This window comes from Mauremys mutica, chromosome 7 (assembly GCF_020497125.1).
Source record: "Mauremys mutica isolate MM-2020 ecotype Southern chromosome 7, ASM2049712v1, whole genome shotgun sequence".
Classification (NCBI taxonomy): domain Eukaryota; kingdom Metazoa; phylum Chordata; order Testudines; family Geoemydidae; genus Mauremys; species Mauremys mutica.
Window position 1 is genome coordinate 39,434,665 of NC_059078.1, and position 13,392 is coordinate 39,448,056.

The window sequence follows — 13,392 nt, forward strand, 5'->3', positions numbered from 1 at the left end:
CTGAGTTACTACAGAGAATTCTTTCCTGGGTGCTGGCTGGTGAGTCTTGCCCACATGCTCAGGGTTTAACTGATCGCCATATTTGGGGTCGGGAAGGAATTTTCCTCCAGGGCAGATTGGCAGAGGCCTTGGAGGTTTTTCGCCTTCCTCTGCAGCATGGGGCATGAGTCGCTTGCTGGAGGATTCTCTGCAGCTTGAGGTCTTCAAACCACAATTTGAAGACTTCAATAACTCAGACATAAGTTAGGGGTTTGTTATAGAAGTGGATGGGTAGGATTCGGTGGCCTGCGTTGTGCAGGAGGTCAGACTAGATGATCATAATGGTCCCTTCTGACCTTAGAGTCTATGAGTCTATAACCATCATCGACTTTTTTCCATTTTAATACTATCCCATAGTATCAGAGACAGTGAAAAAAATATCAAATAAAGGTACATGACTATCTTTCTATCTCTATAGAGAATGATAGATATACATGCATCTGTCTCACATAGAGTGATGTGATGTATTCCCTGCAGTCAAGGCCGGCTTTAGGAAGTGCGGGGCCCAATTCGAACAGTTTCGACGGCCCCCTGCAGGGATGACTAACAAAAAAAAATAAAAACATGTGGGGCTCGTACTCACTGGACAGTGCTCCAAGTCTTCGGCGGCACTTTGGCGACGGGTCCTTCACTCGCACCAGGTCCTCGGCGGCACTGAAGGACCCAGAGCAATCGAAGGCCCCGCCGCCGAAGTGCTGCTGATGACCGAGCGAAGGACCCGCCACCGAAGTGCCACCGAAGACCCGGAGCACCGCCAGGTGAGTAAAAATTAAAAAGGCGCCTCTAGCCAGGGAAGGGATTCTCACTGGGCGCGGGGCCCGATTCAGCAGAATTGGTGTAAAAGGCCTAAAGCCGGCCCTGAGAACCCCCATCCAGGGTTTATGTCAACTAACTACACTGAAGTAAAAATTACCTGTGCCTTGTCTGCACTCTGATTTACATTGAGGGTATGACTCACAGGGATAAAAAACCTGTGGCTGGTTCGGGTCAGCTCAGGTGGCTTGGGCTCTGAGGCAAAAAAATTGCCGTGTAGACATTTGGGCTTGGGCTGGAGTCCCAGTTGTGGGACTCTCCACCCTCACAGTGACCCAGAGCTCAGACTCAAGCCTGAGCCCAAACAGCTACACAGCAATTTTTAGCCACACACTCAAGTCAGCTGATCTGAGCCAGCAGCAGCCATGCCACAGGGCTTTTATCCCCATGTAGATGTACCCTGCGAGAGCTTTCTTAAGTTAGCTATCTCCATGTAAAAACACACGTATCTTTTTGCAGGGAAGGTAGATTCTCAGCTTTCTACTCCTGAATTATTACTCCACATAATTTAACCCTGGAAGCAAATACGTATGGGCCAAATTCTCTGCTGCTTTAACTCCAGTAAAATTACCCATCCACAGAGAATTTGGCCCAGTACATCGAAGGGAAATCATTATTGTAATATCCTTTGTTTTACTGACATTCTTATAAATATAGGAAAACAACGAGGAGTCCGGTGGCACCTTAAAGACTAAGAGATGCATTTGGGCATAAGCTTCTCATGGGTAAAAACCCACTTCTTCAGATACATGGAGTGAAAATTACAGATATAGGCATAAATATATAATGGCACATGAAGAGAAGGGAGTTCTTTTACAAGTGGAGAACCAATGTTGAAAGCCAATTCAATCAGGGTGGATGTGGTCCACCCCCAAAAATCGATAAGGAGGTGTCAATACCAAGAGAGGGAAAATTGCTTTTGTAGTGAGACAACCACTCCCAGTCCCTAGTCAAGCCCAATTCGATGGTGTTAAGTTTGCAAATGAATTGTAGCGCTGCAGTTTCTCTTTGCAGTCTGTTTCTGAAGATTTTTTTGTTGAAGAATGGCTACTTTAAATCTGTTCTTGAGTGTCCAGGGAGATTGAATTGTTCTCCTACTGGCTTTTGCATGTTACCATTCCTGTTATGTGATTTGTGTCCATTTATCCGTTTACATAGAGACTGTCTGGTTTGGCCAATGTACATGGCAGAAGGGCATTGCTGGCACATGATGGCATATATCACATTAGTAGATGTGCAGGTGAATGAGCCCCTGGTGTGGCTGGTGTGGTTGAGTCCTATGATGGTGTCACTAGAATCCAACCCCATAGGACTAACCCTGATTCTGAAAATCATCCTGTATAGAACTCTCAGTGACAACAAATTATATTGAAATTCTGCAAGGACCATGCTGGTCCAAACTTTTTATTTCATTTTATCTATTCCAATGACTGCTTAGAAGATTTCTATTATTTCTTCTAATCTGTGTGAAGCTAAAATACTGAGTTTTACCAATCTCTGGATTAAGGTTATTCCAGATTTTACAATGACAATAGGTGTTTTTGAATTATGATCTCTAATTAAAATGAAACTCCCTCTGTTTGTGGACGGCCTAGTTCTAACAGAAACTGTTTATGACCAGGAAGGATTCAAACTCAGATGTGTTGGAAAGAGGGATGTGACTTGATAGTTAAAAGCACCAGGATTTCTTTCTTTTCATACCTTTGTTCTTTTATTTGTAATTCTCCACTGTTAACATATGGAAATCACTTAGGGACAGGTTTAAATCAATGTTGACACCCCATTATTTTTCCATTACTTGAACAAAAAAGATTCATTTAAATGTACTGCTGGTAGACCTGTATTTATAACATTTAAAGAAAGACATTTTATACAGGAAAAAGGCTCTTATGATCCAGGAAAAATAACAGTGCTGGGCAAAGAAAGATTTCAAGATACTCGGTTTGTAAAGAGAACAGGAGAACTTGTGTCACCTTAGAGACTAACAAATTTATTTCAGCATAAGCTTTCGTGGGCTACAGCTCACTTCTTCTGATGCATAGAACGGAACACACAGACAGGAGATATTTATACATACAGAGAACATGAAAAGGTGAAAGTATGTATACCAACTGGAAGAGTCCAATCTCCTCACACCTTTTATGGGTCATCTCAATCATCACTTCAGAGGTTGTTTTTCTTCTCCTGCTGATGATAGCTCTTCTGAATTGATTGGACTCTTCCAGTTGGTATGCATACATCCACCTTTTCATGTTCTCTGTATGTATAAATATCTCCTGTCTATGTCTTCCATTCTATGCATTCGAAGACGTGAGCTGTAGCCCACGAAAACTTATGCTGAAATACATTTGTTAGTCTCTAAGGTGACACAAGTTCTCCTGTTCTTTTTGCGGAAACAGACTAACACAGCTGCTACTCTGAAACCTATTTGTAAAGGTGGATTCAGTGTTTTGTTTTTATTTATAAAGGCTGGTGCATCCAATTATGATGACTGCTCAGTTTTAGGAATGAACCAATAATGCAGAAAACCCTCTCATTTATAAGATAAAGTTAAAGAAATTAACTAGACACATTGCTTATAGATGTATATGTCAAACTGCAACTGACATTTCATCCATTTACATTAATTGTTCTAATATTTGGCTGTGACAGTGCTTCTCTTCTGAAGATTTCAACACTTCACATTGGTGGACAAGTTCAACTACTCCATTACTCCCAATTGACAGATTGGTAACAAGGCACAGAAAGCTTAAGAGACCACTCAGTTCAGAGCTAGGGATACAACTTTGGTCTTCCACTTCCCATCTACTGGCTCATGTTTCCTCCTTGATGAAAACGCAGTTAGACAGCCAAGTACAAAGCCTTATGCTGAGTTAGCCTACTTCAGTGTACTGTACATTCCCATTAGAGATTAAAACATGTTGTCCCATCTTCAGGCTTCCAGATGAGTTTTTAAGTCACAATGATCTTCTAAGTCTCTGAACACAAATAATGAAGTAATGGGAAGTAATATAAGAGGAACCTATAGTAGACTTCCAATAATTTTTCACTGAGAACATGATTTAAAAGGACACTGGCAAAGAGCGTGAGTCATTCTCGTAAGTGGAAAAGTTTGATAGGATTCCAGGTTTACCGCTCATAGTTCAGAGTGTTTTGTCTAGGATCATTCAGAAACAGAAGCTACAGTTCTATTAGTACATTTGCTTTGTCTGGATATGGGAACAATGGGTCACAATAAAATATGTACTAAAGGAAGAAAGCCTTTTTTCTGGAAAAACAGGTACATATGTTTTATTTACAGTTTTATTTTAGGGAGGCTAAAAATATTCTACACATGAAACCACTGTGTTACTGGCAACAGGAGGAAGAGATGAGAGATTCCTTGGAGGATTCTATTGTTTGGTGTGGTTGTGATATCCAGGGATGTGACGTTGGAACTAGGATCAGTTATGATGCTGATCATAAGATAATATTTACGATCACAAGCAGGATACGTCGGCTTAGAAGGAGTTAATTGCTTACCCCTGCAGATTAAAACCCAGCCCAAAATATTTCCATCATTACTCATCACAAATTGAAGGGAATGAAAGTTAAAACTATAGGACATTTAGACAAATGTTTCACTCTCTGTCACTTCTATCTGGTAAAATTAATACTAAAGAAACATTTTGATCATCAGGTTATACTTTTGAATCTTAACTTGTCCTGCCATTAGAGCTTCAGCATCTGTCCTTGTGGCCTAGTACAAATGTATTTTGGCATCTCTCTCCTGTTTCTCTAAGTAGGAGGATCAGGATAGAAACCCTTGAAATTGTGTGGGGTAGTTGCCTCACCTAGTAGCTTGCACAGAAGGTAAAAGATGGGGACAGTAGTGGCCAATTAACATAATGTCCTAAAGATCCAGTGACAGGCCACCAGAAGGAAGTTGGCTGTGATGATAGCCCAATGGGTCTGCAAATATCCACCTGTGCTGACTTCCTCCTTACAGAGTCACAACAAGGATTGTATCTCAAACCAAGGCTTACACAGATGCTGAAGATATATTCTGTCGCTATTCTGCCTTGGGGGTGTCTATAGTATGAATACAATTGTACAGTCAACATTTTAAATAAAACACCCAAAAGAATCTTAGTACAGGGCTGTGAACACAAATTGTTGATCTCTGAGAAGGAGAATAAAACTGTATTATTTAGTAAGAACTAGGGCTCCCAGTGATGCAAAGTCATTAAAACACATCTTAAAAGGAGATTGTCAAATAGGTAAGCCACACAATTTAGCTAAGGGCTCCCCAGATGTGATTCTCTGTAATACATCAAAGAGGAAAGTACACAAAACAACAAACAGCTGAATTGTGTAGTCCCTAACAGTAAGTGAGCTGCACACGTATAAACCTGTCGCACACATTTCACTGGATTATGCTTTTGGTTTCCGCATGCGTGTTGGACATTTTGAACCAATGAATAAGTATCAAGACCCAAAAACCCTCATCTACCAGTGACTGTTAACATTTAAATAGTTCAAGTTAAATATAATTTGAGCCAAACCTCTCTGGTTCACCTATTTACACATTTATTGTTCACAGAACATCCACACCACTTATTAATCAGGGAACTGTTAGTTAAAAATCAGCCTTCAGCTTACTCCATAGTAACAGCCATCAGGTAATTCTGGCTGTTTTTCTTCAGAAGTTTTTGAAAGCCATTCAGGAAATGATCCTGAAGCATCACTGAGATGGACTTTCCACATGGTGATGAGACATTTCCTCATTCTCCAGTCATGGTTATAAATGTGATGAACTGGAAATCAGTTTCCCGTAAATTAAAGCTCTCTAATCTTCAAAGCATTAGGGCACTTTCTGCAACACTAAGATTTATTCCTGAGAGGATCTCATCCTGTTAGAGCAGTTTCCATGTCTCAGCCACATAGGGATGGTGTAAAGCTGTCACATACTCAGTAAGCACAGGCCATTCAACTTTTTTTTTTTTTTTGGAAACAGACAGCAAAATCCTGGCTAAACTCACCTAGAGTGTGCCAGGATAGAGGAAAGGTGGAGCAGAACAATAGCAATTAAGACACTGGCACGGAGCAGGTTGCCTCAGAGGTGTGTGGGATCACTATTCTCTGCAGCACTATCTCATCTACTCCTCCTCTCCAGCACTTGCTATCCACTATAGCATGTGCTCAGAAAGCTTGGCTTCAAGCCATCGACTCACACCCCCTTGAGGCCATGGGGTTGTGTGGAGGTATATCAGCCAGCCCCCTCCTAAAACTCAAGAGTCTATCCTCCTTCACTCCTGATCAGGTGCAGAGGGACAAAGAGGCTCCCTAGACCCTCCCAGCGCCGTCATGCAATGCATTGCATGGATTTTACATATTAGCAAGAGTCATACAGCAGTAGCAGTCTAAAGAAGGGTTGCACATGCACACTGTAGGACAAGTGTGCACAATTTTCTGTATTGCATAAGGCATGGGTGGCCAACCTGAGCCTGAGAAAGAGCCACAATTTACCAATGTACATTGCCAAAGTCACAGTAATATGTAATGATTATAGATGTATCTCTATATGTGTGTGTGTATATATATACACACACACACACATATAGATATATGTCTATAATCATTACATATTACTATATATATATATATATATATATATATATATATATATAGGACTTCTGGTAGTCTTTGCTTTAAACAATTCCCTTGACGTTTGGTTTGTGTTCAGGTGTGCTCACACGCAGCAGTTCTCTTAAATGGCTGTCTGTCAAAACAGATCAGTGCTTGGATTTCACATGTTTGAGTGTGGAGAAAACAGACTTACAAAGATAGGTCAAGGCAAACATTGAGATTAATTTTAGGGCTGCACCTCTGATGTAGGGGTATTTATCCTTTGGTACAGGTTTCCAGAAAGTAAGTGTCCCCCTGTGTCTTATGAACAGATTTTAATCTGTCATCTTCCAAAAGTTCTGTGATTTCCATCTGGGATGTTGCTTCATCAGTGACTAAAGGGGGCTTCAGACAATTGGCTTCGGCACTAAAAGGGTCAATCAGAAATTGGATCTGAGGTCTTTTCTGCTGCAAATCTTGGAATCCTTCCTCAAAACTGTCCTTAAGATCTTTAATCATGCGCGCATATCTAGTTGTGCTTCATTTTAGGGGTTCTACTGCATCTTCTTTTGATCTGGCTTGAAGTTGTGACACTGAGGGAAAGTATGTCAGCTCTCCCTCAAGCATTTGTCTGTGAAACAACTGCAGTTTGTTCAGGAACACAAATACGCCTTGGACTAGATCAGACAGCAATCGGAATTTTCCTTGTAAGTCCACGGTTAGTTTATCCAAATGCAGCAGCATGTCTGCAAGAAATGTCAAGTTTAGAACCCATCCAGAATCTGTAAATTCAGGGTGTATTCTGTGCTTTTCTTCCATAAACAATTTTACTGGTTCCAAGAGCTCAAAAAATACAGGAATTAACTTTACCTCTCGAGAGCCATTGAACTGCATAGTGAAATCGGCAGGGGAGTCACCTTCATCCAGTTCTTCAATTAGATTTTGAAATTGTCTGTGATTGAGTGGATTTCAGAGAATGAAATTCATAATCATAATGTGCAAGACAGGTTTCATGATGCGATCAAATTTGAGATTTATATATGTAACCCTTCTGCCCCTCTGAGTTGGCAGCAACAAGGGCCGGGTTCAGTATCCAGGGGTTCCGTTTCAATAATGCAAAACCGGCTTGAGCCCCCACAGAGTGACCTGGGACAATTACATACCACCACCCCCCGGCGCCTCTAAGAGGCAATACTTCCCCTCTCGCAAGCACAGAGTCTGAGTGTAGCAAAATCTTTTTAATAAAGGAGGGAAACAATGTGGCATTACGTTGGGGAAACACCACAAACAGGATTCATAACACAAACCATGAGCAAAAGACCCACCTCCAAGTAAGTTTGGCAATGTCCTTTTCCCCTCAGGGTCTTAAGTCCAAATCACTCCAAAGTCCAACAACCCCAAAGTCTCTGTCCCTGGTCAGTGCCGCTCCAGAGTTCAAAAGTTTATCTGCAGAGTCTTACCCCCAGCCTGGGTGGAATTGGGGTGAGGCACACGGGGTGTTAAGGGGCATCTTACATGGTCCGAGGCTGACTGCCCCGCCTCTCCATGGAGTTCTGCTGCAGTCTTCACCACGAAACAGCTCTGCTCCAGCAGCCGTTCCACTCCTCCAGCTGACCTGTGAGCCGCTCCAGCCATCCCCGCAAACTGCTCCGCTCAGCAATATAGCTTCAGGCTCCCCCCACTAGTTAACACAGCACTCAGTGATCTCAGCTCAGTAATTTTAGCTCTTTTTGTGGTTTCAGCTCTTAGTGATTTCAGCTTGTAGTAGGGGAGCCCCAGTGCTTGTGCACCATTGGCCCAAAGTGAATTCAGCTCAGCAGCCTCTAGCTAGACTCATAATGAAATCAAAATTAGCTCTGCTATTCAACAGTGGAGAGAAAGAGAGAGAGAAGGAGGTGCCATTGTCATGCCACGCCCTCAAAAGGGACCCATACCATCAGGTACACATGCCGCCGCCGCCGCCGCCGCCGCCGCCTCCTCCTCCTCCTCCTCCTTCTCCTTCTCCTCCCACCCCCACCCCCACCTCTCTCAATTTACTGGGGTTTGGAACCCATGTCCCTTGTCTAGTGAGTGCTATCTAGTTGATGGTGAGACCCTCTGTCATAAAACAGTCTTATAGTCCTTCATTCACATAATCAGGGTAACAATACTTTATTCCTCCTACCCCAATAACCGAGAAATTGGGGATCCCACAACTGTCAAAGTGACCATTCTTGGCTGCCGTGGGCTCATGCTAGGCAGAGTGGGTGTGCCTATGCAAACAAGATCAGCCCCCTAAGTTCTTTTCCACACTCGCCATAATTCACCACTAGATGTCAGGGTAGAGCTCATCCTGACTCTGCTTACATATATATTAGTAGCTCCCAATGAATAATACAGTGAAATGTCCAAAATTTGGGAAAGCTCTTGTCAGACTTACAAAGCCCGACTAATCCATTCACAGATCCCCACATGGATGGAGCCCCATCCATTGCAATGGCAGCGAGCCTCTGTAAAAGCAAGTGGCTTTTCACAACTACCAACGTCAACGCTTCCTTTAGATCTTGTCCACGAGTTCTGTCCTTTAGTGACACGGTATCGAGGAGTTCTTCTATTACAACACAGTCATCAGACACAGTGTGGACAAATACCAATAATAAGGTTCCTTTGCATGGCATGACTCATCCAAAGTGATGCTCAAATACTTACACTGCTGAAGTTGTGATTCGATGTCACTGTTGAGGTCAGAGATTCTGCGTTCTATTGTGTGGTGTGAAAGTTGCAGGCCAGAAATTTTCTTCTGTAGATTCTCATTCTCTGGTAACAGGATTGAAATAACATCAGTGAGGCACGTTTTTATAAGGTCTCCTTCAGAGTAGGGCTTTTTCACACAGACTATGTGCCAGGCCACATAATAGGAGGCTAACGTCACAGTCTGCGATTGGTTAGCAAATCTGGTGAAGAACTTGGCTTCTATATCTGTTTGTTTTTTCAAAGTTTTCAGTTTTAAAGTGTGGCGTTCAGAACCTTGTGGGAATTCTTGATCCATATGTGCATGGTTAGAAGTGAAATGACACCGCAAGTTTGAAGATTTGAACCGAGACACACACATCTGGCAAAGAAGACACATGGCCTTACCATTACATTCAATGAAATAGTATTTATTCTCCCACTCCTGTTGGAAGCCTCAATTTTCTTTCCTGTTTGCACTTGTCTTCCATTCTTAGATGGTGTAAGAAACAGTTTGATTAAAAATTTCCACACCAGCTAGTCACCGTGTGCTTTATTCAAGGAGACACCGGTGCCGGCCAGGGGGTGCTGGACCCCTGGCTCTGTCCCAGGCCCTGCCCCCCACTCCACTCTTTTCCCCATGTCCCCACCATCTCTTCCCGCCCCCTCCCCTGAGTGAGATGTGTCCTCACTCTCCCACACCCCCAAGCCTCCTGTGCATCGCAAACCAGCTGATCACAGTGGGCAGAAGGCACAGGGAAGAGGCACTGGGGGAGGGAGAGGTGAGGCTGCGCACCACGTCCTTCCTCCTCTCCCCCCCTCCCCAAGCCTCCTCAATGCCATGAAACAGCTGATCACAGTGGGTGGGAGGAGTAAGGGGAAGGAGGGGCACTGCATGCCACATCCTCACTCCTCCATCCTTCCCCCCCAGAGTCTCTTGAACACCACAAAACAATTGATCACAGCGGGCAAGAGGCACGGAGGAGGGAGGAGGAGGCGCTGATTGCGGGGGGCCGCCAGTGGGAGGTAGGCGCTGGGGGAGCGAAGAGGGGCTGATGGGGCTGCCGGTGGGTGCTGAGCAACCACCATTTTCCCCTCAGAGTGAGCTCCTAACAGGAGCCACATATTATCTTCTGAAGAGCCACATGCGGCTCCGGAGTCACAGGCTGGCCACCCCTGGGGTAGGGCCTACAAGATAGGGGAGGGAGGCTGCATTTCTGACACGAATGCTAAAAGTTAAGAGTAACAAGAAAAAATCTGCCCAATATGCCAGTTTGACAGCTTACTCATTTTAGTACGCTCCCTTTCATTTGATCCAAATCTCAAGACAGATGATGATCTAGGGAAGCAAATGCAATAAATCCAAATTAAATAAAAAAACATTTGTTTTCTTATCTCAGTGAAGTCAATGTGAATGTTCCAATTATCTCTGTCAGCAATGCCAAGAAAGTCTGTAAAATAGACTGAGCCCTTGATCCTTTTAGTTACACGTTGCTTTCTAGGCAGCAGCCTGGCATACTAGTCTGGCCTGAGGGATGCATGTTCTCTGCTCTGCCCTTCCAGCCAGACCCAGACCCAGCTCATTGCCCATCAATGTATCTTGCCTTTGTTTCTTGGCTCCCAGATTTGAAAGGCACCGTGGAGGCACCTTGCTCAGCCTCTGGTAGGCAGGAGTTCCATGTGAAAGCTCACCTACTGATTAAGGAATGGTATCAAGAGGCTCTGAAGCAAATGCTGTCTGCTCCTCCTGAGTTATCAGGTTGGTGGCTTACAGGAGAAAGTTAGAGAGCTAAAACGGGGAGTTAGAGAGCAAATGCTGTCTGCTCCTTCTGAGTTATCAGGTTGGTGGCTTACAGGAGAAAGTTAGAGCGCTAAAATGGGGAGAATCTCCACATGCTGTCAGGGAAAGGGAAATAAACTGGTATATCAAAAGTCTTGGGAGGTTCTTTTAGACTCTTTCAAAGACACATTGAGTCAGAAGAGAGAAAAGGGTTGGGGTCTTTCTTTTGCTGGTTCCCTCCAGCTGATTTTTATACACCAGAGAGGGTATACTGTGTGAGAAGCTGTGTACCCCAAGCCACTATATTCCATTTGTTCGCTTGAAGGAAGGTGTGTCATGAGTTTCCTCACTAGCTCTATGGGTGCTAACAAGACCCAGAATTGGAGAATTTGTGAGTATTATAAGTCCTTAGTAGCAAGCCAAGCAGTATTTCATGGCAAAATTAAGATTAGTGACAAAGGAAGGCATCCAGGAAAGCCACAAGAGGGTTCCATCGGAAAACCTATTGGAAAATGAACCATTTAGGGTCCTGTTCTCATCAGCAATAATAAATGATAACTTCATATTTATATATAGCATTCGAAGCGCTTTACAGAGTTTAGGGATTACTTCTACCACCCTGACATTCAGGTGCCTCTTAGGATGGAATGTGCCAGCCATTCCGCATCAATAGATCTTAGGAAGGGATGTGAAGGACAATGTCATATCTAATTGAAATAATGGGGATAAATAATACGGCTCAGGCAGCTTCACTCTCTGGCTTCAGTTCCCATAGTGCATTTTGGGGTAATGTGAGGTGCTGGCATCATGAATGCAGAGCAGTAACTGTTGCTTCCCAGCAAGTCCCCTACAGGAGGGAGAGAAGGGAGGGACTTATAGTTTTGTATGATTTAAAAAAACAGGGCTCTCCTTCAATACACAGAGGAGAATTTTAAAAACAGACATGGTCATTGAATGACAGGGTCCTACCAAGAAACTTCCCAATAATCCTATGGGACAGTCCAGTCCTAGATTATTGGTGCACTGTGGCTTTGTTCACTCTCACCCAGTCAGCTATCAGGTCATTGCTTTATGTGGTGTTGTAGCCTTCCCACATCCAGGACTGCACTCAGTCCCATTTTGAGGCGGATTTGGAACAATCTTGTAAATTTAAAATAAAATCCCCACACACTTCTTGTTTTTTAGAGTTGATAACTAGTATCAGTTCTGAAAAGTAAGTCCCTAACATTGGCCTCCTTTAGAAATATTTTGCTAATTGTCTAATGTTTCCTTGTATCCTTCCCTTCCCTCTAATACCACGAAGCTTCGCCTCTGGGTAACATTTGAAACTGGCCTCTGCAAGGGCTAAGATAGGAAATTGTTCAAGCAATTAACATTTTTAGAAAACTCTGCTTGACTCTGCCTCCGCAAAGCCAATAGGGAAAGAGAGTGGATTGAGGATGGCCTATGCTATAGCATTACCAGCCTAAATATAAAAAAATTATGATGAGTCAGGCCACACAAAATCATGAGATTGGCCAAAAGTAATCTTTTTTTTATTTAAAAAAAGATTATATGTTTCTTTGATCTCTCTTGATTTTGTATCCCCCATGCCCATCCCCAGTGTGTGTGTGTGAGAGAGAGACAATTACTGTTGCACACACTCCCAAATTTATTATTGTGGAGAACAGATGATGTTAGCTTGGAATTTTTTGATCTGAGCTGTTGTTCTAGGAGAAGTATTAAGCAAAATTGTATGTTGTGGGACAAAGACTGAAAAGAACATATGTAATGGGGTTCACAGACTAGAGGCTTTTCCTCTGGCAGTAAGAAGGGTTACTGGAACACTCTTGTAATGTTGATTATGTTTAACCTGGTGGAATAAAAACTTACTGGTTTTTCAAACCCAGAAGTTGAAGGTGTTGTCAATCGGTGTGTAGCAGAGTCCACTCACTGAACGTGAGCAAGTGTGTGCATGCCTGCAGTTTTTGCCTCTCAATTTCTCTGCTCACAGTGCCTCCTGTCGGTCGCTGAGCTCATCAGCCAGGTCTTTGGTGACTCAGACCTCTGGCCAAGTCTCACACGGTCCATAAGTGAAACAAAACAAACCCCTTCTGGGGTATACTGTCCAACCAGGACTATCTCGGTTGTCCACAGTAATGTCCTGCAGCCCTCCATGGGCTCAGTCACTTAACAGTCCAACAGGACCCATCACAGTACCAGGCACAGAGAAGGGTTACTAGGATGATCCGAGGAATGGAAAACCTGTCATATGAAAGGAGACTCAAAGAGTTTGGCTTGTTTAACCTAACCAAAAGAAGGCTGAGGAGAGATATGATTGCTCTTTATAAATATATCAGAGGGATAAATATTAGGGAGGGAGAGGAATTATTTAAGCCTAGTACCAATGTGGACACAAGAACAAATGGATATAAACTGGACATTAGGAAGTTTAGACTTGAAAT

At 43.3% G+C, this 13,392-nt stretch overlaps 1 protein-coding gene across 9 annotated transcripts in view; it reads left to right on the plus strand.

Annotated features, from left to right (window-relative positions):
- The window catches only part of LOC123375000, a 61,007-nt gene that overhangs the window by 13,738 nt on the left and 33,877 nt on the right, over positions 1-13,392 (plus strand). The window contains exon 8 of one of the 9 annotated variants that reach the window (XR_006581285.1): positions 9,443-9,604. The exons of 7 other annotated variants lie outside the window; for them this stretch is intronic. The gene's annotated coding sequence lies outside the window, so the exon portion shown is untranslated. Of the gene's footprint in view, positions 1-3,504; positions 3,931-9,442; positions 9,605-13,392 lie in introns of those variants that run through there. One more of the 9 variants, XR_006581284.1, reaches the window with a different exon arrangement.